The following is a 26,656-nucleotide window of genomic DNA, read 5'->3' as shown; positions in this document are numbered from 1 at the left end:
AAAGAGCTGGGAGAACCTGTCATCAAGAGCACCAAAGCATCCTGTGTAGGTTCCTAGGTCCTTTTATTTAGGGCATGTGCATCCTTCCATAGTTCATTCATTATTAGACAACCACTCTAAAAAATTTTAGACTTTTTAATGTATTTTAATTTTTTTTTCAGTTGTTTTAGGTTCCAGAAGAAGCATGAGTAAAGAATTACAATGTTTTAGAAGAGAAAATGGTGACAAGTTCATTCCTTTTTGTATCCCAAAGTTAATTGCAGACTTGTATCATACTTGCTCTGATGAACTCAGTTCCTTCAGTAGTTTATATACCTACATAGAGTATCCATTATGTGTGAGAAATAAAACTTTTGACCTTGGTCCTTTGTCCCACTGCTTTATATATTCCCTTGGTGTACAAGAACTAATTTATTTATGAACTTGTAGATGAGAAAAAAGGCTTTGTGTCCTGTAAGCAGCCAGTGTGGGGATGTGGTATATTTTCAGTTTCTTGTATTTCTGAGTATGCTCCTTGCTCTCTTGTGAAAGTGTTATATATTCCTGAGGGTTGGTGGCTTCATGCCCAGGTGTGTTGCACTTCTGGAGCTAGGAGGCAGGGAAGTATACTTTATATGCTCTCAGTTGATAATCTTCTAGGATGAAAGTCACTGTCTCAGCCAGCTGTAGATAACAGAACACCTTTTTACATAAAGTATAAACTATCATCATTTGATATCCTAAATTCAGGAGCAGTTCTACACTGTAGCCTGTGTCAAACAGTTTAAAAAGGTAAGTTTTTAAACAAAGGAATTAACATTATAGATAAAATTCTCAACATATTTTCCTTTGCCAAATACAACCATACAAAATGTATACCAAGCTATTATCAGCCACATATTATTCATGCAGCCAAAATATTTAACTGTAGTGCAGATTGTTTTGGATCATATTACTTATGCAAAGAGGATGCAATCAGGATCTATATAACTTGAATATGTAAAGCATTTCTTACCTGATACATAAGAGAGAGGTAGGACCTATTGAGTTCTTAGTTTAAGCACTAGTGTGCTCACCATTCCTATGTCTTTGTTGACCAGTCAGACAGCATTTTGGAGAGGAATAGTTGGTACCTGCAAATCCCTGGAAAGGTTCTTCACGGCTCCTGTGTGTCTTTCATATACTGTCAGCACTCATGTGGATGACACAAGGTATGAAACCCCCTATGCTGGCATTTACTTCCTTAAGCCCTTGACCTACTAATAATTAATAACCCAACTTCAGCCTATAATTGCAGCTAAATTTAGTCAGCTAAATTTTGGACCTTGCATCCTTGGTACACAACCAGGGGTTTGGAATGAGGGATGGCTAAGGTGAGGGAGGACTGCAGCTGGGTGTGGAGAAAAAAAAGATGATAAGTTATAGATTATGTTTAGTTATCCTTTGTGTATATTTTTAATACATCATGCAGATGTAATTTTCCAGACCTGACGGCTCACTTCACAAGTTCCTCTGCATGTGAAATAGAATAAGGGTGGTTGCTTTGAGATTCTATAGTTGAAAAAATTTTAGCCTAGATGATGATCCCTAGCAGAAAATTTCTGGCTTTTTGCTCTGAGCATTTATATACATTCAGTAAATTGTTCTGCCACTGTCACCAGTTGGAGTAAGAGTGTCACAGAGCAGCGCAGGACAATTAAAATTAATGGATTCCCACCAACCAATGACAGCAAAGGACCACTAAAAGTCATCCAGTCCTGCGGACTGCCCTGAACCTGCCTTATGCCCATGTAAAAGTGTGAGCAGGCCTGAAGAGCAGGACTTGGTAGATGAGAAGCTGGACATGGGTTGGCAACGTGCGCTCACAGCCGAGAAGGCTGACTGCATCCTGGGCTGCATCAACAGGAATGCGATCAGCAGGGTGAGGGAGGTGATTCTGCCCCTCTGCTCTGCTCTTGTGGGACCCACCTGGAGTGCTGCATCCAGCTCTGGGTTCTCGAACACAAGAGCACTGACCAGCTGGAGCAGGTCCAGAAGAGAGTCAGAAAGCCAGGGATTGTAGCTCCTGTCCTGTAAAAAACCAGTCTGTCAGAGATGGAGTTGTTCAGTCTGGAGAAGAGAAGCTTCAGGAAGACCTCATAGCAGCCTTTTTGTACCTAAAGGGAAATTGCAGTAGGGATTCATGCAGCATAACATGTTTATTTTAGGTCACGTGTCTCTGTGTGTGTTAGTTCTTCACAAGGCCTAGCAAAGAAAGAGTTAGTCTGTAGTTCCTAGGACTCAGCTGCCCAAAGTATGTAATAGAAAAATAATTACTGTTGAGAAACTGGTTTAGTGTTTAGGGTGAAGTTCATCTATTTTTGTTTTATGGAATCTGACCCTAGATGTTTAGGGAAGAATTTGAAAGTCTGTGAAGAATTGCAGTGTACCTCCAGCAATAAATATGAAATAACAGTATCTCAAGAGTAAATCTGAAAATATATATTTTTATATGTCTAAGAAAAATACAGCAGATTTTAGAGGCAATGAAAAGATAACATAAAATAGTATAGTGGCATTTAGAGATAAAGTTTCCTCTGTTGTAAGCATATTAAAATCAACTAGTGTCTGCTATTTATCTTTTCTGACTTCAACAGAAAGGGCAAAACTATCATGTTTCTACAATTCTAATGCCTTTTCGTTGTTTTAAACTTTTATTTCTCAATTATTATTTACATTATAAGTTTTCTAGTTTATTGGTTGTACAAAAATCAACTTTCAGTAATAGACTGGTCTTTTCTGCTTTTACAGTCGTTACACTATAGCACTGATTGATTTACATTACCAATGACAATGACATGGTGTTGCAACAAACTAGGCTTGAGTTCAATTAGAAAGTGTAATTTTAGCTAAGTCCATGTCCCAAACTCAAGGGAAATGATTAAAGTACTCTCATGTGGATGGATAGGATATTTTGCTACCCAGAAGAAATGTATCATTAAGAGCTACTTAAGTGGTCTTTAACAAGTGTATTAGATTATTGTTTTACCTCAGGTACTGCTACAGGAGCACAAATAAACAATATGTGTTATTCAGCTTGAGTTTAATATAAGTCTCTGCTCCTTCATAAAAGGAAAATATAGCAACAATTTCTGGAAGTTCTGCAGTTTATGGTCTATGGAAGGTCAAACGAAATGAGATCCCTTTCAAATTCTAAACATTTAAAAAAGGAGTTTCAAGGACAATGCCTAAGACATTGAACAGAGTTTCTGCTTTTGCATGGTTATGTTTATACAATAAGATGATGGTTTTTTACTTCAAAAAGATCCATTCCTTTCAAACCTAACTTTTTCTTTTTTCTTTTTTTTTTTTTTGGTTAGAATTTCAGTACCTATAAATAGGACCTCTTGACATTTTGCGTCATTCTCTACCCTTGCTCTTTATATAGAACTCTCATTGAGTTCAATTCTGTATATTGAATTAGACTAGGGTGGATAGCTTTTCATTTGTAAAAGATGGGGCAGTATTAACCTCTGTGCTCATAGAAAGTCTGTTAAATCTCCTTTAATTAGGAAATTATTTAAATAACATCTCAGGATTAAATGTTACAATTTCTGGGCCATCACAAATTGAGATGCCATGAATTTATGAAGGAGAGTACAGTGAGTTCTGAACATCTTTCTTTAAAATTCACTGTTCCAAAAGTTGTATGAAATTCTGCTTGTTTCTGCAATGGACGTTTCGAGTCTTGGTGATATCTGGTGTCCATCTCAGAGTATTTCAAATTACAAAAATGTTATAATAATCACCTTCTATGGACTTACAAGGATGTATTTGCATTGACTTCCCTGAGAAGCTTTCCCACAGTATTACTCTGGAGAGGAAAAATTTGTCCATGCAGTTTTGTCCATGACAGAAAGGGTCAATGAATTTTTATCAATCCAAAATCTCTGCTACTGATCTCTATTCTAGACTGATTTAAAGATGAGTTGAACTGTGGAGTCTTCCTGGGCATTGATGTTCCTTAAGAGTTGTCTTAAGAGGAAGGTGATAGTGAAGGAAAAAAGGACATAGAAATATTTAATATTTTGAACTGTAATATTTTTCCTTTTTTGTTTACTTCTTTTTAAACAGCTTTTTCATAGTCTAAGTAAAATTGTCTATGGTACTGTTGGATTTCTGCAAACACAGTCCTCGAATATCTGAAAGTTCAAGAGGATGAAATTTTTGACTTGGGAAGTGAAGGATGAGAGTGAAATGGCAAAAACGCCATGAAATTTCAATAAAATTAGTTAATTGTTGAGAAATAAAAGGGATTAATTTCGCTAATACTCATTACTTCTGCATATACTATCTCAGAAGATACCAAGGTAGTATGTTTTATGTTCAAGCTATTTGATATATCCAAATTGAAAATATAATAATTTAATTCCCCTAACATAAGTAAGCAAAGTCCTTGCGATGCCTCAGTGGACAAAAAACCATGTTTAGAAATATAGAGACACTATAGAGAGTGGTTTTTATTACATATAGAACTTCTGATAACAAAGGTATTAAATTACTCTTCTGTTGATTGAGGGGATATTGGATGTGCCACATGGACTCTACAAGCAGTAAAGAGAATACGTGAGTCAAAACAACTTATACACAGACCACAGAAATTGGCATTTCCATTATGTTTGAGTCTCCAAGTTCTGCAAAAGGCAAAGTGACTTGAATACAACCCTTCTCCAGTATGGAAAAAATTACCCAGCTTTAAAACAATGGATAACATCCTTTTTACTATTTTGCTATTGATTTTCCTGGTTTATATTTGGCAGGTGGAAAGATATAGCTAGCATCTCTGAAAGCATTGTCTTGAAAGGAGTGCATGTGGTTTTAAATTAAACATTTTTCTCTAGTAAAAAAGGAGCTGTTGTGAATATGTTGAAGGGATAATGCACAGTACTCCTTCTGAATAGTTATTTAATGTCTCAAGCCTTGATTTTAAAGCTTTGAATAGCTACAAAATGCTGAAGACCTCTTTTGCCTTAGAAACTGGTTCTTTAGGAACAGCTCAGGTTTTAGAAACTCTGTTCTTTAGCTACAAACCAAACTGTGTTTCCCTACAGAAGTGATCCAGAATTTTAAAGGAAGAAAATGGAAAATACTGCAAACCAGATACCCAGAAAATGAGGCCCCATATTTGATGTATCTGTGTTTCGTTTTGAAAGGTTGGTGGTTTTTTAAACTAGAAAACTTCAAAAAAATTCTGTATTAGTTCTTTGTTTGAATAGCTTTTTTTAAACATTGCCTTGAGAGCTTAGCATCTTCTAAAATTCCTTTATTCAGATATTTCTGTGGAGCAAACAGATTTATTCCTTGTTACAAGAAAACCAAAGTAATAGAATTTTGCATCAAAATACTAATTGGGATTAGCCTTACAAGGAGGAAGTCTAACAAGTATATTGTTTAGTAGAGAGATGTCTTTATTAATTTCACAGGCTGTTCAAAGTTTTTCTTTGATATATTTTTCAAAAAGACTTTCTCAATTAAAAGTGTTGTGGTAAAAGGTCTTGGAAAAGGAACGCCTTAGGTAGGTGGATTTTTTTCTGTTATTCCTGTGAACAGAAATTATGCAAAAAAGAACAAACAAGAAAATTAATAGAGGTCCTTATTAAAATAATTTAACCTTATACTCAAAGAGATTAAAAAATTTGTGGCAGATAATTAGTGTCTAATTCCTTGTATGTACAGTTTAAGAGATCAGGAACTTTGGCTACTCTATTATTTCCTATGCATTATAGTTAAATAGATATGGAGTCAGAATAAAATTTGGGGTTTATTTTGGTGGAAGACAAAAGATGTGCTATATCTTTTCGTTCAGGGAGAGAGGATGTCAAGATATCATTTAATTTAGAAAAGTAGGAAATATTGATCTCTAGTACATAATGCTTGAATTCATAAACTTTCATGGTTCATTATTTTATCCAGGCTTTTGCTTCAGGCTTAAGCTATATTTGCTCCATTTTGTCAAGAGAGTACAGACTGACACCTGACTACCTACTGTCTGATATGTGAATATATGTTTTAGGAAACAATTGAGCCTATCTTGAGCATGGGGCCATATGAAACATTGGCCAAACAAAGCAAAACAATCCAACATTTTAGGGTCCATATGTTAAAAATGTATTACAAAGCTGTTTTCTCCACTGCTGAAGGAAAATAATCTGGCTCAGTATGTAGTTTATATATTTATACTTACTTCAATTTATTGTGATTTTTGAATGCTTGCTTTTGCCTTGGGAAAGAAACATAAATTGTTTTGTTTGATCAAGGACTTATCAAGAAATTAAAAGATATTGCATGTGATTGGAATTAAATCTGTGTTGTTAAAGGGCAGATATAAATATTAATTCAATTTTATTTTTAATTTAGCTAGGCCTGTAGTAAAAATTTTCTTTGAAAAGAAATAGACCTTTCAAACTCCTACAAATACAAATATGCAGACAAGTGATTATGGACTTAAGAACAGCAAAGTAGTTGTTATGTTGGTTCTGACTGGGTGAAGAAACACCATTTAACCAACTTTTTTAGCAGGATCAAAAACTGGGGCCAAATATGAGATTTTTTTTTCAAGCAAAGCCTTCCTTGCCATCACTGATGGAATACTTTTAAAAGGTCCAAGTAACTGGAAAGAGGACAGTGAAAAATAAATAAAGTGTGGGAATCGATAAATTAAATTATTAATTAATAAATAATTAATACATTTTGCACCTTCAAAGAAATATCAGAATATTTTATTATATAGACATGATTTTTTATCAGTTCTTAGTTTACTTTATTAGCACCTCATAGATTTTCTGACATTTCGCATTACAAAAATTGGTTTTAAATATTTGTGGCTTATAGTACTTATTTCATATATTTTTGTAATATTGGTCAGTCTAGAATTTAACTCTTACTTTGAATGGCTTTTTTTCAACATTTTCACTTTGGCCTTTTGGAAAAGATTGTTAAAGGAAAAACTTATTCAGCTCCATTAAAACAAAGAAACTGTCATAGATTACTGAGTTTAAAGATAAGTCCAAGGCTAATAATATGAGAAACTCTTTGGCTTCATGTTTTTAGGTGTACATTTGCTATTGGAAGCATTTCTGACAGAAGTGCAGAGAGATCATAGATAGACAATCAGAAGTTTGTAGAAGACATTGAAACAAGGAGCTGGAGTGATGAAACAGGATGGGAGGAATTGGAGGATGTGAGCAGGAGGGATTCTGGGAAGAAGGAAAACAAACAGAAAGTAATTGCAGAAAAAAAAAAGGAAGAGACTGGGATGCTTTCCCAATTGAGAGATTATCACTGGTGTGTAGTGAGCCTTGCTTTGTACTTTGAAGGCTTTAGGAATTGTTTACATGGACAAGAAGAATGGTAGTGAGACAGAAACCAGGGAGGCTGAAAGTTCAGAGTAGATCACAAGACAGTGTAGACCTTTTTCATAATATGTGTGCACAAAGATGGAAGTTTAAGATTGCATGTGCAGTTTTATTTCTATATAATTACCTAATTTTTTGTTTGTTCGTTTTCTGAAGGTGGGGGAGTATGCCTAAAAGAAATATAGGAGTTTCAAGTAACAGCAAAAAGAAAATGGTTTTCCTCTGCATGGTGTCATACAGATGCCCACTTTGTTGATCAGATAGAATTATGGATTTCTGTCATGGGCTGCTGCTATTCTAGAAATAATTTCATTAGTGAAAATAGTTAATTGGCATTTAGTCATGATAGAATCACTTTTCTGCTAGAATTTAGAAAGCCAGTGTGGATTTAAGGAGCAGTAATTTATCTTCTGTATTTTCAAAGCAATATTTATATTAGATTTTGTATCTGAAAAGACCATGTGGTATTTATTTAGATGGTTTTCTTTCTCTGTTTATTTTTTATTTTCTTTCTTGAGGTTGGAAAATTGCTAGTAGCACAAACATTCTATGTAGCCTTTTTTATTGAGATAACTATTGCTATGAATACAGGTATTAAAAGAAGCAGGAATCTAAACACATATGGAAGCCCTAATATCGCAATACTTACAATTGACATACATCAATTTGTTAGATAATTTTATTTTAGTAAGTGACTGTCCTGTGGATATGGTATTTTAGGAGAAAAGAAAGAAATTCAAGAACTGTTCAGAAATGTATGACAGGTTTCAGGAAAATCGTGGGAGAAAAAGTATAATATGATTTGAATATTTTAGAAGATTAACAAGATTTTCTATGTGTGCTTATTTTCCAAAGTTTACATAGTTTCAACAATATGAGTTCTAATCTCCATAAAACTGTCGATCTTAACTGGCATTTGTGAAAAAATAATCATAATGCTTATTCCTTCCACCATTCAGTCTGTAGAGGTGGGGGACCCTTGCCACAGTTTGAGCTGAGTATCCTTTTCTTGCTATGTGAATATTCTTTCCAATACTGCATATTAAATAAAATAACTCTGTTTTATCTGGAGTGTTTGACCTCTGTTGCATAAACAATTTTATTTTCATTATAACTAATGTTATAGTTATCTATGAAAATTGAATTACATTTGAATGATTCCTCACAGCCCAGAATTTTCTCTGAATAATAGTTTAAAATATGCATAATAGTGATACTCATCTGAACATACTTTCTTCTTCTTCATTGTAATATGCTACACTTTGATTATGAAGGGCTGAGGTTATGAAACGAACATTGTTTCATTGGCTCTGCTTTTATCTTTTTGAAGCTAAGGTTGTCTTGCTATCAGGTTGATTTGGTGTACTGTTTTCACTATCTACTCTGTCAGGATTAATAAGGTATGAGTGAAATAAAATGTGTTTCAAAATTAAATTGGAATTGCCAGAAATGCAACAAGAGAACTGCTGATATGAAAGAAATGCTCAGTTAATTCATTTTATTATATAAATAAGTTATACTTTCTGAGAGAAATCCAGCTATGTTTGCTGCTGTAGTTGCATGATACTACAGATCATTAGCACATTTTCAGAAGAAGCATTCTCTCCCTTCACATTATAAATATTTATGAATTATATTCTGATTTCTGTTAGCATATATTTTATGAAACTTACTTGGGTATAAATTAGTGTATTGCATCCAAGTTACAACCAAAGTTGGGGTACCAGACACAAAAAAGCAGATATATGCAGATATATGTGATAATAACTGGTTAAAACTTACTATACCTGTGTATCAATTCAAGATATTAGAGTGATCAGTTCTCTATAACTGATTCTGAAGTTTCCTTTGTAAATAGATGGGGTTTTTTAGCTTTATGCAATCTAAAGACATTGCTGTTTAGGCTGTCAATCTTGAGCAGCTGCGCTAGTTTGTTACACAGTTCTGTACATGCTTTAATTATACCTTAAATAACCTTTCTTTGCACTTCTCAGTGACTAATCTTTTGTAATTTGCATTGATGCCACTAGACATTATGCTTTCAAGGTTTCTCCTGTCTTGTGTTACTATTTTGTATCTTTTGATACAGATTCTGTTTTTTTCTTCAGAAGCCTGTGAGATGTAGCTTCCTGATAGCATTACATTTATTATTACTGTGCCATTAAGATATTTCCTTCTACAGTTAATCTAGGGTCATTCAGTCTACAAATATAATAGGCTCATTAAGAGATTTGTCACAGATGGAGACAAAGTGCATTCATAACTGCTTGTTACTAATATCTATTTGTTATCACGTTATCTCTAGTCCTGTATCAAAATTGTGTGGTTTCAGTGATAGAGCGATACAGTTCTGGTGTTGGTGGGTGCTGCTATTGTACAAGAAGTAGCTGATATCTTGTTTAGATATAATGCTTTTGATACTGTCTCATAAGTGAGGAAAACTTAAGAGAATCCTACAATCATAAAATGCCTAGTCCCTGAGCACCACATCTTGTTGTCTTTTAAATACCTTCAGGGATGATGACTCAGCTGCTTCCCTGGGCAGCTGGTTCCAGTGCTTCACAACCCTTTCACTGAAGAGTTTTTTCCTAATATCCAATTTAAACCTTGCCTGACATAACTTGGGGCTATCTCCTCTTCTATTGCTTATTACTTCGGAACAGACACTGATCCGCACCTTGCTTTCAGGTAGTTATAAAGTGATAAGGTCTCCCCCAATCCCCCTTTCCTCCAGGCTAAATAACCCAAACTCCCCCTATTGTTCTGCATGGGACTTGTGCTCCAGACCTTCCCCAGCCCCATTGCCCTCCTCTGCATACACTCCAGCACCTCAAGGTCTTTCTTGTAGGAAGGGGCCCAAAACTGAACACAGTATTCAAACTGCAAATGAGGCCAAAATAGTTCAGGGATCTAAATTATTAAAATAGTGTTTCAGGGAATATGTAATGAATTAAAAGTCCTTGGAATTGTTATAGATCCAAACTCCCAAAGAAGTTCACTGGTGACCTCAATTAAGTAGAAAACATGCATATTATACTTGCAATGCCGTGTGCAAATGCCTTGTAATGTATGATTAGAATTTGATTAAAAATGTTTTAAACTGAAGAGGTATTTTATAAAATTAAATAATTCTTCAATATGAAATATGAAAATGTTATATTTATTATATTTTATTATTATTGTGTTATTTTTAATATAATATTTAAATATGAATGACTGTTATAAGACCACGTATACAAAAAAAATCAAATGTGCAAACTTACTTTGAAAGAATTGAAGAAAGCAAATATGATTTGATGGCCCTTAACAAAAGTTTATAATGTAATATTTTTAAATAACTGTGAAATCTCTGATATAGTGTGAATGCACATTCTGGCACGAACCTGAATGGGACCTTCCTCACTTACCTTGGTTGCTAAACCACGGTGATGACTGGAAAACTTTACAGCAGTATATTTTGCTGTCAACTTGTAGCATCTGAGGGACTGTGAGAGCAAACCACAGATTTTATCAAGAAATAGTTTTTTTACATATTTTATACTATAAAGATTTGATACAATTTTAAAATGGCAGTAACATAGAGCTGAGACCAACACTTTGGAGTGGGACAGCTCAAAAAACCTTTAGGTCATTTGGAAAGTCTGTATTGAGGAATGGTGCATATTTAACAAAATATATATTTAACAAAACCTTATTTAAATAGATTTGTGTGAATGAAAGCTAAATTCTAGTTACCTAGAATTAGAATGGTTTATGATCTTGTGAAATTGCCCATATTCAGAGAGATTGCAGAGTTCTTCAAACAGATAGCTTTTTTGAAGAAGGTGATGACACTTCATGTAATTAAATGTTCAGCTGTTTGCCCCCAGGGCTGGGAATGTGGACACTCGGCAAAAATATATGGCAATATGCAAAAGCTGGAAAACCACTTGGAAACAAAGGGAGGAGGGGGATTTGTCACTAAATGGATCTATCTTTCTCTCTCCACATTTCAGTGTTGAAATTTGTACCTCAGAAGACATTCAACCAATGGGCTGAAGTAGGGTGGCGCTGAAGTATTAGATGAATATTGGCTCTAGCCAAGTTGAAGATTTCCCAAAACACATTTGATCTGGCCTACTGTTTTGGCTTCTAGAGTATTTTATTTGCATAGTTTTGGTGCACAGTACAAAGACAAAAACAGTCCAGCTTTTCTGTATCATAGAAAACTGTGTCCATAGATTACTTTTCAGTAGAGTCCAAATTCGGATTGTATTTTTATCATTTCTAAACAATATAATTCTTTCTTTTTAGCATAAAAATTACTGAATTGAGGAAAAGAATTTAAGACAGAGAGACTGATGTAGTGTGTAGTGCCAGCACATCTGGAAGACAGTTATTCTCTAATTACCCAAGAGACAGAAGAGAAAACTGGCAGCTTTGCTGCTATTATAAATCCCATCACTTCTAAAGGAGTTAATGGCTGCCCAGCTAATCAGTCTTTGTTATCTTGTAACATTCAGAGACAAAATAAAGGCCATAAAATAAAAAGCAAAGAAAACTCACTGGTCTGTTATATTAAAATGTGTGGTTTTGTCTTTTCAATGCAACCCCAACATATCTGTCTTCCAGTGTTTAATTTGGTTTTAAAATGTGCAAGTATTTAGTTGTTTGGATGAAAATTAGTTCTGTAGATGGAATGGCTGTTGTTGTTACTAACTTCCCATCTTTCATCTCATCTTTTGAGCTATGTGCCTGAGCTATGCTTAAAATGGCTGTATCAATTTTACCACCAGCTGCAGAGCAGGTCTGCCTGTAACAATCTTGCTATTTTTATTCTAAATTTGACTGTAAAAGAAAAGAGAACATTACATGTAAAAACCCAGAGTATTTGTCTCCGTTTTCTTTGAAGGCAAGAGCCACAAATTACTTACCTGTCAGTAGAACTAAATGAAAAAAAGACAAATTATATTAGTCTACAGTGCTCTCATTGGGGCAGATAAGCTGAAAGATAAATTTTCTTAATGACATAAATAACAAGTCAATTTGGAAAGGGTCCTGAATATCATAGGGGATATTTAAACATTGCCAGAATGTTGCCAAAGTTCACTAACAGAGTAAGGAGAGAACTCCATATCCCAGAAGAAAATTCTACTTATATCACTTTCTCAGTCATGGAGAGCTTAGGAAATAAAAAAAAAAGTATGGTACTTACACCACATTCCTCTCTTATTGACAGATGGAGTGAAAAATAATGTTAGATGGAGATGATCAGTGGGATTCCCTTCTGAAGTTATAAAACTGAATTATGTCTCACTGGGTCTGAGACACATTACATTATCCCATACTTCATAAAAAGGCCAATAGTTCTTCTCTTAAGTGTCCACTCAATAGCTTTCTTCAGGGGTCCCTATGTCCTGAACAGCAGTGGGTCTCAGTAAAGTTTATTATCTATCTGGGATTTTTTAATGTATGAAAAAGGTCTGATGTAAGTAGATGTAGTCACATATCCAGAGTGTAAGGAGAAGCACCTGGTTATCTGTTGGTAAACTTTAGTGCCATACCATTAGCTGCAACTTGTCTTCCTTGGAGTTTAGGATTTTGGACACCCAGCTCCAAACACATGCATTTCAAGTTGTAAGGCGATATCAGAATGTTTTATTATGTATAGAATCTCCTGCTCTGAATTTCAGATTCTCACATTTCATGGGTGACTGCAGCCTTGTGCTGAAGAATTCCCAATCATTTGCTGTAATTCTTGTATTGGGATTTTGGTTTTTTTTCCCACACATATTTTAGCTGACATACAGGAGTCACCTGATTTAAGATGACAGCTATACCTGGCTTGGACAAAGAATCCCCATTCTACAGCAAGATACTTCTCAGTAATAGATTTTCTCTGCTCAGATACAGCAATGTATCTTTCTTCTGAGTGGCCTTGCTGCTCTGTTCTGGTGTTTTCATGGGAAGGTGGGACAGTCAGAGGGCGGTGAGGCAAAGCAGCATGGCTGGGACCATAACAGATCTGCAAGTGCAGCTGAGGTTTGTCTCCCCTGTTTGCTCCTCACAGGAGTGGGTTGTGAGTAATAGCCTCATGCTGCTCTGAGTCATAGCAGGAAACTTCATCAAAACAGAAAATTGCCAGGGTGTTTTCTACTGTGTGCCTTGTCATCCCACCTTGTTACTGTCTCGTGGGAAAGCTGGTCTGTGAATAGATGCTTTTTGCTTGTACCCTAAAATGGCAGGAAACAGCTCTAGAAGACTCTTCCAAAATAGCTGACTGATTTTCAGTTGATCATAAACATCAAATCAGTTGATATTACCCATCCCTACTAAAAAATAGCTAGACAAAATGGTCCAATTGTATTTCTCTTTGCTTTGCTGTCATGGGATACTTTTTTGTTGAATTGTTTCAGGGAACCACATGGGGAGATTTGTCAAACTGCCATTTAGGGAGTGTGGCCAGACTGACTTTGAATGTTCTGTTTTCCATTTTGTAGCATTTTTGAAGTCTCCAAAACAGATTTTTTAACAAGTATTATTTATGGCCAACACATGACAAAAAGAAAGGCTTATGTTGTTTGAGTTTGTAATACAAAGCAACTTCAGCAGAACCGAAGGATCTAACATTTCTTTTTTGCCTCATGCATAGATCAGGGACTAGCTGGGTAATTACTTGAAGTCTTAATTCATGCTAAACACTCGCAATGCCAAAAAGAATTAGAGACTTGTCTTTGGGTTCCATTAATTGACTTAGTTCAAGAATGATTTTTCCAGATTTGTCTGTCTTAAAAATTCAGAAGTCTCCTCTCACATCCTGGTTTACTAATCTGGGATATTATAGCCATTGAACTCTTAATAGTTTACTTTGAATGCCTTCAGGAAGGAGAAATGGAAAGAGTTCCAATTAATTTGTCTTCTTCTTAATCCACACAGTGTTCCTATAAGGATTTCTTATGGCAGAGAGTACACAGAAAAAATACTGCAAAAGAATAGATAATTTTAACATATAATCTGGAACACTCTTGAGAATTTCAGTTTCTCTCTGTCCTATTTCTACTGCTATGATCATTAAAATCATGTCATAACACTACCCCTGTTTTCCTCAATTATATACTAGTCACAAAATTAGAGGCTGGACTGCTCATAGTGGAAGAGGTATCTATGAATTGTACAAAGTTCCTGCTTGTGCATCTGAATCATGCCCTTTCTTCATTTCCTACAGATTTCTAAAAGAACCATTTCTTTATAGTGTCTTGCTTTTGAGCTTTTTGTTTTGTGGCTTAGTGTTATACAAATACACTCTGAGCTATTTTCACACATTTCTTCAGAAAAATAAATTAATAGTTCATTTTAGCAGTAGTAACTATTTTCTTTTAGATGGTTATCCCTTTACATCTTTTTGAATTCTAAAACAGCAGAATAGACATACTTGTTAGTAAGACCCCTGTATTCTCTGACACTATAAAACAGCCTTCAATACTATGCAAAAGGAAGGGAAATGACTGGGAGGGAACTGATAAATTGGTAATTAAATGGCTGTGCAGGAATCTGTGGCTGTGGATTGATGACAGAAATGGGTCAGTGCCTTGTTGATTTTGGTCAGAAAGCCTCCCTGATTTTATACTTTTCCCTGTGTTTTCCTCCTCAGAAAGCAGTAGAACAGCCATTTAGTGGTGCCACCTGAGAGATGGCTGAGGGAACTAATCCTGCTTTAGCAATACGTAAATAATAAATAAGCACAGTAGCCCTCCACTTTCTCTTGCCAGCCAAAATGATTTATTATAAGGCTTTAAATCTGGTTCCACAAACAAATATTCTTGTATTCTGGCACCAGCTGTGCACTGAGGTAGAGGTCACAAATAAATGGTTGGAGCCAGGGGCACCTAAAACTAGTTTTGTTGCCAAGGGCATCTTAACCTGAAAACACAGCCTTAGAATAATATTAGGAACAGAAGTATTTCTACTCCCTGCAGGGAGCTGGATCTGTTTTCTCTTGTGTTTGGTTAAAGTAAATTTAAAAATAGAAAAATGTATGAAACCATCAATGATTCTCTCCATTTGAAACTAATGAGAGAGAAAAGAAAACACAATTTCATCCCAGTTTTTGCAGATTTGAGGCTTGAATCCTGAAGCTATTTTTCTTCTCAGTCTTAATGTTTATTAGGGCATTTCATTTGAATATGTAAGATTTTAACATCTGAAGTAACTATTTGCTTTCTTAAGACTTTTTTGCTTTACACCCATTCCAAGGTGGCCATACTAGAACTGTGGAGCAAGAGCAAGTGAACATACCTTCTTGAAAGTAAATTTCTATAAGAAGGTCAGAGCATCCAATTTGTTGTGACACTAAGTATTACATATATTTGGCACCTGCTGTGAGAGCAGAGTAAAACCTTTTATCAGGTAAAATCTCTAGGAATCACAATATTATAAAATCTGCCCATATTTTCACCAAAAAAACCCAAATAAAACCAAACCAAAAATAAACCCCAAAACAGTACTGATGTGATTTTTTTTCAGATTGTTTGCTTATAAAAGATTTGCTTCTTGCCAGCATAGATGCTTTAAGGATTCAACATATTTTCCTCAGAGACACCATATTAATCCACAGATGTCTATACTCAGGCTACATAAAAGGAGCATTATTGACCAGTCAAAGGAATCAAATCATGACTTCTTTCTTCATATATTCCACAAGGAAAGGAAAGAGCTTCCAATGAAATGCTAGGTCATGCTTTGTAGAAATGCTTCTCTGTCTAGCTGTCTTTCACCTCATGAAGGCTTCAAAAGGGACAGAGAGTGAATCACACTCAGTTCTTGGAATGAAGCTGAAGTTTCACATCTACTTTGTGAGACTGAGTCCTCATTCAGAATTTTTCCTTTCTAGCTGTATTTCTGGATTCAGGAGCCCTTAGTATTACCTCTGGTTTCCAGCACAACACTTCTGAAGGCTAACTGATCTCTTTTATTCATACAATCCAACAGTTGCATATAGGAAAATGTTGGTGGAAAATTTCAGTTTGGACATTAAGAGTACGAGATTAATAGAAGAAGCTTCAATGGTTTCTTTTTACTCAGATTTCCTGCTCAAAATTTCATAGAAGGGCAAAGTTAAGTTCAAGACTCAAAATCCTTAAGGAGTCAATGAACATATTTAAAATTAATATAATGTATAAATATATTAGAAATGGCTAAATAAAGATCAAAAATGGGAAAGGAAATGGATACTGGGGAGGGGGACGGGGAGGGCTGTTCTGAAATGGGTTTTCTGTAATGGCCATACTGTCTCTCCAACTCAAGTGTCCAGTGAAATTAGTAGAGGACTGCTATATTATTGGCAGTAAAACATTGGAGCAAATTCAGTGATACTTCTTTCCTTACGCTGTAATAGTCAGTGTTTTCTGACCTAGGGAATTAATTAGTAGGGTCATAAGTGCTACTTCGCTGTAAGCATTTCCCTTCTGAGCTCATCTACATTTACATGTGGCACTTATTGCTAGAGCAGTAAGTTCCAGGAAACTATGTTTACGGATATGAAGGATGCCCTTTATTATTTTATTTACTGTAAAAGTTTCCTCTCATGCTAATTTTTTGTATCATGAAACAGTGAGCACTCACTCCCTGTCCATCTTTGCCATGGCAGTCATGATTATATGTGCTTGCGCAATCTCCTCAGGCATGCCTTTTCCAGACTGAGGCATTTCCATTGTTTTAGTCAATCCCATACAGAATCTGTTATACATTTTTTGGTATCTGTTCTTTCCCTTCTCCATACATTTCTACTGTACCGTGTCTTTTCTGAAAAGTGGTAACTCTGGTTCCAAAAGCTACGTTGGCATTTCACAATTTTACAATAGTTATTCCTTTCCTATTCAGTCTGTTTTTTCTTTTGTTTTTGACTAATTTGAGTGGTATTGCAGCCTAGCTCACTGCTCTATATTTCCACAGTCCATATCCAGTGTCTTGGAAAACCGTTTTTTTGGTCAGGATTCCTACTCATTGCACTAGTAATAAGGGCAGTTTAAGGGCTAATTCATTCACTTTACTTAATCTTTAGAGTTTACATTTGAGTTGTTCAGCTCTTGTATAACTGCTGTTGTGTTGTAGTAATCTTTTTTTATTCATTTTATTGATTATTTTCCAAAGCCTCTTTTACTAATGCTTTCGCTGAGGCAGCCGCTTATTTGTTGCCAGGGAAAACCCAATCAAAACCAAAACAGTGGTTAGGATGTCACTCAAGCTCCTTGGTAGATTGATGCAAATAATTAATTTAATTGCTTGTTTTATTTTTTCTCTTACAGCCTTATGTTCTTTGAGCTTTTCTTTTACATGCTGATGATCTTTTGGCCCTGCAGGCCCTAGTGGCACCAGATACTTTATTTTTCAAGATTTTTGTGTCTCAAAATGTTCTTTGGCCTGACCTTACATTTAACATGTTAAAATTTATGCTCATCTCTGTTTTCTCTAGTTGTATACAGGTTTCATTTTTTAAACAATGCATTGTAAAAATTATTCCTGCCAGTTTCTGACTGTTAAAAAACCAGCTTTCTTTTGGTCCTTCTCATGTCATATACATTCAAACTTGTGTTTTATGATAGTGTTTATGAAAATTTAAGTCATGCTTTAAAAGACTTTAAACATCTCCATTTAATTTCAGTTTACTAATTTAGATACTTACATAGCTGATCTCTTTGAAATGAATGCTACTCTGTTAATGTTTTATTAACCTCAGTTATCTTGTTTCTTCATTAAAACTCCATAGTATGACATCCTATGTAGTTTTTCTCATTTCTATAGTAGAATGTATTCAACTAACTATTTTTAACACAATTTCCAGGTTGGCTAACATTTCAGTGTCCTCATTTGTAATGACTTAATTAATTTGAATCACTTTTTAATGCTATCACCTGAGAGGTGTCATGTTGAAAGTCTTTGTTTCCTTAAAAAAAAAAAAAAGTCATTATGTTTTACCAAGAAGAGAGATTGCCTGTGAGAGGTAAATGTGCTTCTTTTCCTCTTTCCACTGAGACATTGAGAGATCATTGCTCAAATACCTCCTTTTCAGATAACTTGTGATACTGTTTGCTCACAGGAGTTCCAGTTCCTTAAAACCCAAACAGATTCACTATCCTTTTCCATCTCTCTGATTTCCTTTTTACTGGAGACCTAGATCCCACATCTATATTTCTTCTTTTATTTCTATTACTGTTAATTAATCCTTAAAAGAATAACAAATTCCTGCTCATAGGAAATGCATATTGAATACATGGAGATTTCCTAACCTGGACACACCAAGATCGAAGGGAGAAACCTAGTTCCTGTTTTTATTCTGGCTTTACATATCATCCAATCAATTACCTCAATATCATTAAGCTAAAACTACAGAAGATAGGAGTTTTGGGAAGATGAAAGACTAGTTTGGAGCGAGGTATAACTCCACAGGCATGAATTCCTCTCTTCAAGCATGGAATAAGGAATCTTTGAAAAATAAAGATATATAAACACTAATGAAATAATTCAACATTAAATAAGCATGCAAATATATGCTTAGTTTCTGAACTATTTCAAAGAATGCCAAAGAAGCTCTGAGACTTCAGAGTCTTTTTGGCATTCAATTTTCCTCCTTTGTATCCTGTGAAAATTAGTAAGATTTGCTGGCCAAGCCAAGACAAGCCAAATCATCTCTGCCATTGTTGCTGTACTTCCTCTGTCTCTTAAACAGCCAAAACACAGAATATTTGGTTAACAAACAATGTGTTATATGGACAGTATCAGGTTACATGTACAGTATCTGGGTCTGGGCTTGTTTGCTAAAAATAGTCCTAATTGCAGTGAATTTTGTTTATATGAATATATACTCATTTATCTTACCGGATAATTTCAGCAAACTCTTCAAAAGGTAACCTTTTTACTTAATTAGTTGAGGGAAATTATACATAGCATCTCTTATAGTTTGGACCAGTTGTGATATTTTTTTCTTTTTTTTTTTTTGGTTTTTTTTTTTTTGTCTCCCCAAGTAAGAATTTTGTGATTTCTAATCACTTTGTCATTGTGAGTTTTTATTTGTTTTAGATAATCACTATTTTGTTTATGCATACAGTAGTAACACTCTCAACCTAGGAAAAACAAATACCAAAATGTCAGCTTCCTTGCATGAACATTCCCTCATAATATATGTGATGCACATAAAATCTCCTTTTTCAAAAGTCTTGAAATTTCGAATCTGCATGAATCAACACAATGTTTTGCTTTCCACATGACAGAAAACACATTATAAAAGATTGAAAGTGTAATTTTTGCTGGTTTTTTTTTTTCACTGTGGATATTTTCTAGGATTAATTGTTGGCAATTTGTATTTTAAGAAGATGCACAGTGGGGGTTTTTTTTGTGCAATTTTCTCCCGAACTTTAAAATAGTCACATTTCTAGTCACAACTTTTAAGTATCAGCACTGTCATTGTTTAAATAATCTGCATCAGATATAATATTTTTTTTATATACACACACATACATATATATGCACTTTGAATGTGAAGTTAGGAAAATATCCATGAAAATTATGATTCCATTAAAAAAAAAAACACCTTTTTACCTGACTGCTTTCCAATCTGTTCTTTAGCCCCTTCGTGTCCCTGAAAAGAGGTTTAAACCATCTATAGGATTTTCTTTCAGGTTATTTTGTATATAACTAATGTATGAATACTGACTTTGTCCATTAAATACAGTAACAGTAATAAGGTACTGTTTTACTGTTTTTTCATGGGCTTTCAGCTCACAAATGTTTTATTCCATGTATTATTACTGATATTTTTCAGGTTGGTATTGTTAATGGAAATTTGTGACTGGTCACTCATGCTTGTCCTTAACTTTAGCTGTTAGTAATGAAAACTTTCTCAATCAATTCATAAACTGCAGTTTTGCTGATGCTGCTCATTTCATGCTATGAATTTCTGCCAACGCTAAGCTTGTGAAGCCCTAAGCTAATTGACTTTCCAATTTCACAATTGAAGTAATATTGTGCCAAATTTCTTGGAACATTATTTTATAGAAGTTCGTGCACGAAATTGACCCACATGGGTTGTTTGCCATCTGTTAATAAAACCAGAGCAAACAAACCACAAACCAGAAGTAAAAGAAATTTACAATATTCTTCGTGCAGAAGTTGACAAGTTGGCGTGCAAGAGCACCATAGAGAAACTTACATTCAGAATCACACTTTTAATGACAGTGTGGGCTAAGAAAGAAAGAAAAACTCGTAGTAAAGGTTATAGAATAAAATATGCTAGGGTATTCTTCCTGCTACATACCTTTTATTGTCTCCTCACCAAATCAAATATGTCCTGTGGTTTTGTTTCATGGAAGACATTGTACCCATCCACAAAGGTTACAGTGGGTGTAGAAAAGTTTGACAAACAATATTTCCAGCTGGAATAAAAAGAGAGGATGTAGAGATATAATATATTATCTGTCAGAAACATAAATGCCAATTTTGATTTTTTTTTTAATTTAAGTGGTATAGTCAGCTGAAGAAGAGTTTGCTACACAGGCAGGCTTACAGTTTTAATGTGCATAGTAACATCTACAATACAGTGATAAATAATAGCAAAAATAAGAATCAGATTATTTGCTTTGTTTTCCTGTAAAAAATATCCTGTCAACTAATTTTTACTTTTTACTTTGACATTTCCAGCAAGCACTTAACACTCTTTTTCTGATTTACAAGAAGATGTGCCTTGCATCAGCTTGTAGCAAGTTGGCATATTTGAATTTGCAAATTAAGGTAAAAACTTCTACTGTAGCATGTTTTTGAAAGCTAAGTTGGGAATTTTTCTAAACAATGGAAAAGTGTCATTTCATCTCTGGCTTCTGCAGTGAAATGCCAGATTTTAGAGTTAGTTTCACTGGCTTTCCCTTGAGAGGCTTGGATTGCTCAGACTGCTTCCAAAATATGCTGACTGAGGAATGGCCATAAGGGCTCAGAAGAGAGAATTGTAGCATAAGAGTAGTCCTTTTCAATTGAAGGGTTATTGAGAAACATAGTTTAACAATGTTTAGTGGGAAAAAGCATTTTAAATCCTTCCAAAATAAAAATCAGCCTTTTCTCTTTTTTAAAAGTCTATAGCTAGGTTTTCTGTTACAGTATCCTGAAGAAAACTTTTCTTTGAAGATCCAGTCATGGATCTCTTGTATCATAGGTGTCCCAATATCTACACAATCAGATATAAGAATAGGAAAGAACAGTTCCTGTATTTTGTTCTTCCTTAATTATAAGCAAGAAAAAGGTGTACATCTGTCCAGAGTTGTTATTTTTTCCCTGCTGGAAATTGGTTTGGACTTGAGGGTTTGTCTTGCTTGTGTCCAGTGACTCTGTGGGATAAGGTGTTCCAAGGAATTCCTTAATGTTTCTCTAACTTGTTTAGAAACAGCCTTTTAGTCACTGTATTTTAGCACTTTATGATCAGTTTATTTCTTTTAGGACTGGTAGGCTTACAGCATTTTTTAGGTAATAGGTGTGGATGTATGCGCTCATTACAATCAAGATTTTCAGTTGGAAACTAAGTACTTACTTGGATCTGCTTTTAATAGTAATTTTACCAAAAAAAAAAAGTTTTTGTTTACTTACGTTGATGTTGCTGATGGCCATTTTCTTTTGTTTGTTACAGTGTGATGTTACCTTTTATTTGCTATGCCTTCCAGCTTGTTTTAATATATATATGAATAGACTTGTAAGATGAGGCAGTGTCAGGAATGGTATTTTATTTTTTGATGTCAGAAGAATTTATAAACAAAGCTATTTACCTACAGGAAAGTGAAAAAGGGTTGTCACTGACTTTCAGTTGAGAATGCGCAGTGGTATTCCTCAGCAGCTTTCAAAAGGGAGGCTAGTCAGTGAAGAAATATATTTCTGCATGTTTGCATTCTCTCCTTTTGATGTCCTTGCCTTCAGTCTAGTCAAATGCTGAAAAAGATAACATTTAGCACAAGAAGGCATTTGAAGAAAAAAATAAATTACTGCAGAAAATGGGATGTTGCTTCTTTTGCATTGTCATGGACACAAAACTCAGCCACTGTTTTGTCAGAAGCTGCGCTGCAAATCTTAACTAAATACAAAGCCTGAAGTTTTCCTTTTGTTTTAATGTCCCTTTCAAGACTTTTGCCAAGAGCAGAGAAGTAACTGCTTGAGATTGACCCAGTTTATAAACAGAAAGTATGTTATGGGTCATAAGAATAAAAAGTGCATCTACCTCAGTTATTTTTCTCCATCAGTGCCCATAAGCTGTTATGCAGTAAGCACTAAAAGCAAAACAAATTCATGTTTTTCACAACCAGTGTCCCAGCTTCCAGTGGTTTCTCACCCATGAGCTTTCCATGCTTTCTCTGGTAGTTCTTAACAGATCCCTCCTCCAGTGCCTGTCCAGCCTTTCCTTGAGTCCACTGCTATATTTGCATCTGCAATACTCTTTGCCAAAAATACATCCATGGCTTCCTACCCACTACCAAACAAACCATCTCCTGTGACTTGTTTGAATCTGAATCTCGATCTCTTAATTTTGTACCCTCGGTGCCTCTATTAGGAGGGTTGGTTAACAATTTACCCCCAGCTCTCTCACACCACATTGCTTTTTGATCTAAGACATCTGTGCTTCATTCACCTTCTCTACTGGCCTCTCCACCCATTCTCCAGGCTGAAGAGGCCTTTTTGCTCCTCTGACATGAGATGTTTCATACGTTTTCCTCTCTGACCCTTCCTATTCTCCCTCTTTGAGAGGAATGAAAGGTAGGGTGAGCTCAATTGTGAATCACGGTCATAGTGGCACAAAAATGCTCTCCATTTTTCTTTGTAGCTTTTGTGACCAACCTTAGCACTTAATTTATTCTTCTGACAGATGCTGAGGACAAGCAGGTGTTTTTAGAGTACTCTCCATACTCTGCTGAAGCTTGAAGCCCCTCTTTTCCTGAAATAGATGGTCTTGATTTCCAGACTTGTGTTAACTGATGTGTTTCTGTGCTACAATTTCCCCATTTCCTTAATAACCAACCTCAAAAGTCTTTTGGAAACCCAAAAATGCACTAAAAATTAATTAAATATGGACAATTATACTTAGGTAAATTGCCCTTGTATTTTAGTGTGTATGTAATCTTCTCCCTGTGTCATAATGTGAAGTAACTGTAACGCTCTTTAGTCATGCACCTCGTTTCTTCTGAAATGCAGCTTCATTACAGGGGCATTAAAATGCATTGATGACATGAGCTATATACCTATATCAAAGTTCAAACTTCTTATCTCATTAGAACTGGAAAAAATTGACAGAAAACTTTACAATTCAGATAAATCTTTCTATTCTTTTTAAAGAGAATGGGTTGCTACTTTCATCTTCTAAGATCAATGAATTAAATATGGGTTCAGTATAAATTTTGTGCCCTCCAAATTGAATGATATTCATCTGTTGCATAAGAAATTAATGCAAATTCAGTGTCTCAGGTAAAGATAGTAACCATAAATCTGTGGTTTAGATAGATAGAATATTCTTATTTTCTCTAAATGACAGTACGATGAATTAGCTGAAAGAGTTATGTTTTTAGATTGGTGTATTGTGAACTCTTTTCTTCGGATAAAAAAAGTAAGATTTTCTCCCTGCAAGCAGAAATGGTTTAGATAAGAGAAACAGGGTACAGGAATGTACATATTCAGCCAGCTAATAATTGTTAGATGAAATATCTATGTAATTCCAATAAAAATTCCTTGCACTCGCAAATTCATTATTACAATTCAAAATTCAAATGCAGGGGCTGATGCCTACACATGAGAATATATTTTATGTATAAATAAGATAATTGTAGCAGACTGCTCAAAAGCCAGGAATTTTGTCCCTATTTCTATTGTTCAGTGAAGCAATAAGCAGCAGCAACCATGCTCTCAAGAAAGATAAAACTAGTAAAATCCTGTGTACCTTTAAAATAATTGGCTTTGTGTTTGTGCATGCACAGCAGCCAAGGACTTAATGAAAACTTTTAAATCCTTCATTCATACAGCCTCATAGAGTGTAAACAACCAGGTAGAAGACTTTGATAGACTGCCTCATTATAGTGGTGCCTGTGCCATTTAATCACAAAGCAAAGGCAAGCCAGTGGCCTCTTACAATGTAGAATGTAATTTTTCTATTTGAAAACTATTTTGCACAAGCCAAACTCAATTGCTTTAAAAATAAAAGCTGAGGCACCTATTCCAACCTACTTATATTGACCCATATATATTTTCCTTACAACTCAGGATGGATATGCCTGGATGATACTCAAACCTGTCAAAATATTAGCATACAACACTAAGTTTATTTATAAAAAAATGGCTTTGACTATGGAAGTTCTTCATAATTTCCCTCTCTTTCCTTTTCTTTTTTTATTTTATCATAATGAGCATAAACAAAACCTCCATCTTTGGTTCAGCTGTTGGAATTTCTTTGTAAATTGTCTAGAACTCTGTATTTTTTTTTCAAAACACTGGCCAAAATTTCAAAATACAGGTAAAAATGTGTTACAGTCAGATACAATTTAAAATTCTATATTAAAAGTATTTGGGTTTTGATACAAACTGTTTTATCATCTGCTTTTGAAGAACGAAGTCTATTTGAAGATATTAGTCAAATCCATTGTGTAATGCTGTCTTATCCTAGACTTTAGTTTCTTCTTTTCAATCTTCATTTTAAAGTACCTTGTTTACAGCAATATTTGAATATTTGCTAACTACTAAATGATTTGTATCTTCTTAATCATGAATGTGCTCTATCTTAATTGTAATACTTCATCTTACCGGTATAATTAAACTGTAAGAAAATATGTAATTAAACCTTCCCTGATGGAATACAATTTATAATTGTCCTGGTTTAGCACCAGCCAGCAGCTAAGCCACACACATCCACACACACACTTTTCCCATTGGGATGAGGGAGAGAATCAGAAGGGTAAAAGTGCAGAAACCCGTGGAATGAGATAAAAATACTTTAATAGGCAAAGTAAAAGCAGTGAGGGCAAGCAAACCAAAACAAGGAATGAGCTCATAGCACCCCATGGGCAGGCAGGTGTTCAGCCATCCCCGGAAACCTGGGCCCCATGACACATAATGGTTGCTGGGGAAGACAGAGACACCCCAAACATCTCCCTGTTCCTCTTTCTTCTGCCAGCTCTATATGCTGAGCATGACACCATGTGATCTGGAATGTTCCTTGGGTCAGCTGAGGTCAGCTGTCCTGGCTGTATTCTCTCCCAGCTCCTTGTGCACCCCAGTTGTCTCACTGGTGGGATGGGCTGAGGAGCAGAAGAGGCCAGGACTCTGTGGAAGTGATGCTCAACAGTAATGAGAACATCCCAAGGTTATCAACTGCTTGCAGCACAAATCCAAAAGACAGGCCCATAGCAGCAACTGTGAAGAAAATTAGCTTTGTCCCAGTCAAAACCAGCACAGTAATATAATACTTAGCAGACAGAACCTCTCATTAAGTTACACACTATTTTATTAGTAGAATGACTGTCTTCTATATATTTTGTTATCTTTTGGGGGTTTTTTGGGGTTTTTTTTTGTTTGTGTTTTTTTTTTTTTTTAAGAAGAATATAAATGCTGGACTACAAAGTTTTCAAAGCCTGTTAAGCATAAATAACTTTATACAAAAGTATACAGTTCTTCAGAGCAAGAGTGGAATTCTGTGCCATAAAGAACTATAATGAAAGTCTGTGCAAGAATTTAACATTCCGAAATGCTTGTCAAAGTGAGACCAAAGAGTCTTGAACTGTCAGCTTGCTGCATAGAGATGGATTCTGCCCTACAATTAGAGCAGGCTGAAGCATGAATTACTTCTGGCCTGACATTTTCTTGCACTTTAGGTGAAAGTTTGAATCAGCAGATATTTGCACAGCTCTAGCTGCTTTTTGCAGTCAAATCTCACTGAAGCTAAATGGAGCCTGCTTATGTCTGTCAAGAGATTCTGTATGCAAATATATGTATATGAGAAGAATGAGGCAGCTAGATAGACTGAGTGGTGATATTGACAGGGACCTTCTCTATGCTTCCATCGTCTCAGGTGAAATAAGAAATACAGATACTTTTTCAGGTATTTAAACTCATTATTAACTTAATACTTAACTCGTTATTAACTTGATACTTAATGTATTACTAACCAGGTGTCAAAGGGAAGCAGAACAATACACAGCAGAAGCCCTTTATGCAGTTACAGCAGGAGTGTCTGTGAACACAAAGTGCTGTCGGTGAGATAAACCTTCTGCTGTAGAGGTGACGTGCAAAATTTGCAG

General features: G+C 35.1%; 1 protein-coding gene and 1 long non-coding RNA gene across 5 annotated transcripts in view; both read left to right on the top strand.

Annotated features, from left to right (window-relative positions):
• DOK6 (docking protein 6) overlaps positions 1-26,656 on the top strand; it is a 251,085-nt gene that overhangs the window by 42,644 nt on the left and 181,785 nt on the right. The window lies entirely within an intron of this gene.
• On the top strand, positions 16-26,656 carry LOC135307929 (uncharacterized). Of its 3 annotated transcripts, none has more exons than XR_010368503.1 (5): positions 16-45; positions 730-771; positions 1,080-1,190; positions 5,070-5,171; positions 26,528-26,656. It is a non-coding gene; the product is annotated as an uncharacterized LOC135307929 (long non-coding RNA). The 3 variants fall into 3 exon arrangements; XR_010368501.1 differs by lacking the exon at positions 26,528-26,656 and adding an exon at positions 11,667-11,789; XR_010368502.1 differs by lacking the exon at positions 26,528-26,656 and adding an exon at positions 7,069-7,284.

This window comes from Passer domesticus, chromosome 1 (genome assembly GCF_036417665.1).
Source record: "Passer domesticus isolate bPasDom1 chromosome 1, bPasDom1.hap1, whole genome shotgun sequence".
Taxonomy (NCBI): Eukaryota; Metazoa; Chordata; class Aves; order Passeriformes; family Passeridae; genus Passer; species Passer domesticus.
The sequence above is the reverse complement of the archived record's forward strand: the minus strand, read 5'-3'. Positions and strand labels throughout refer to the sequence as shown.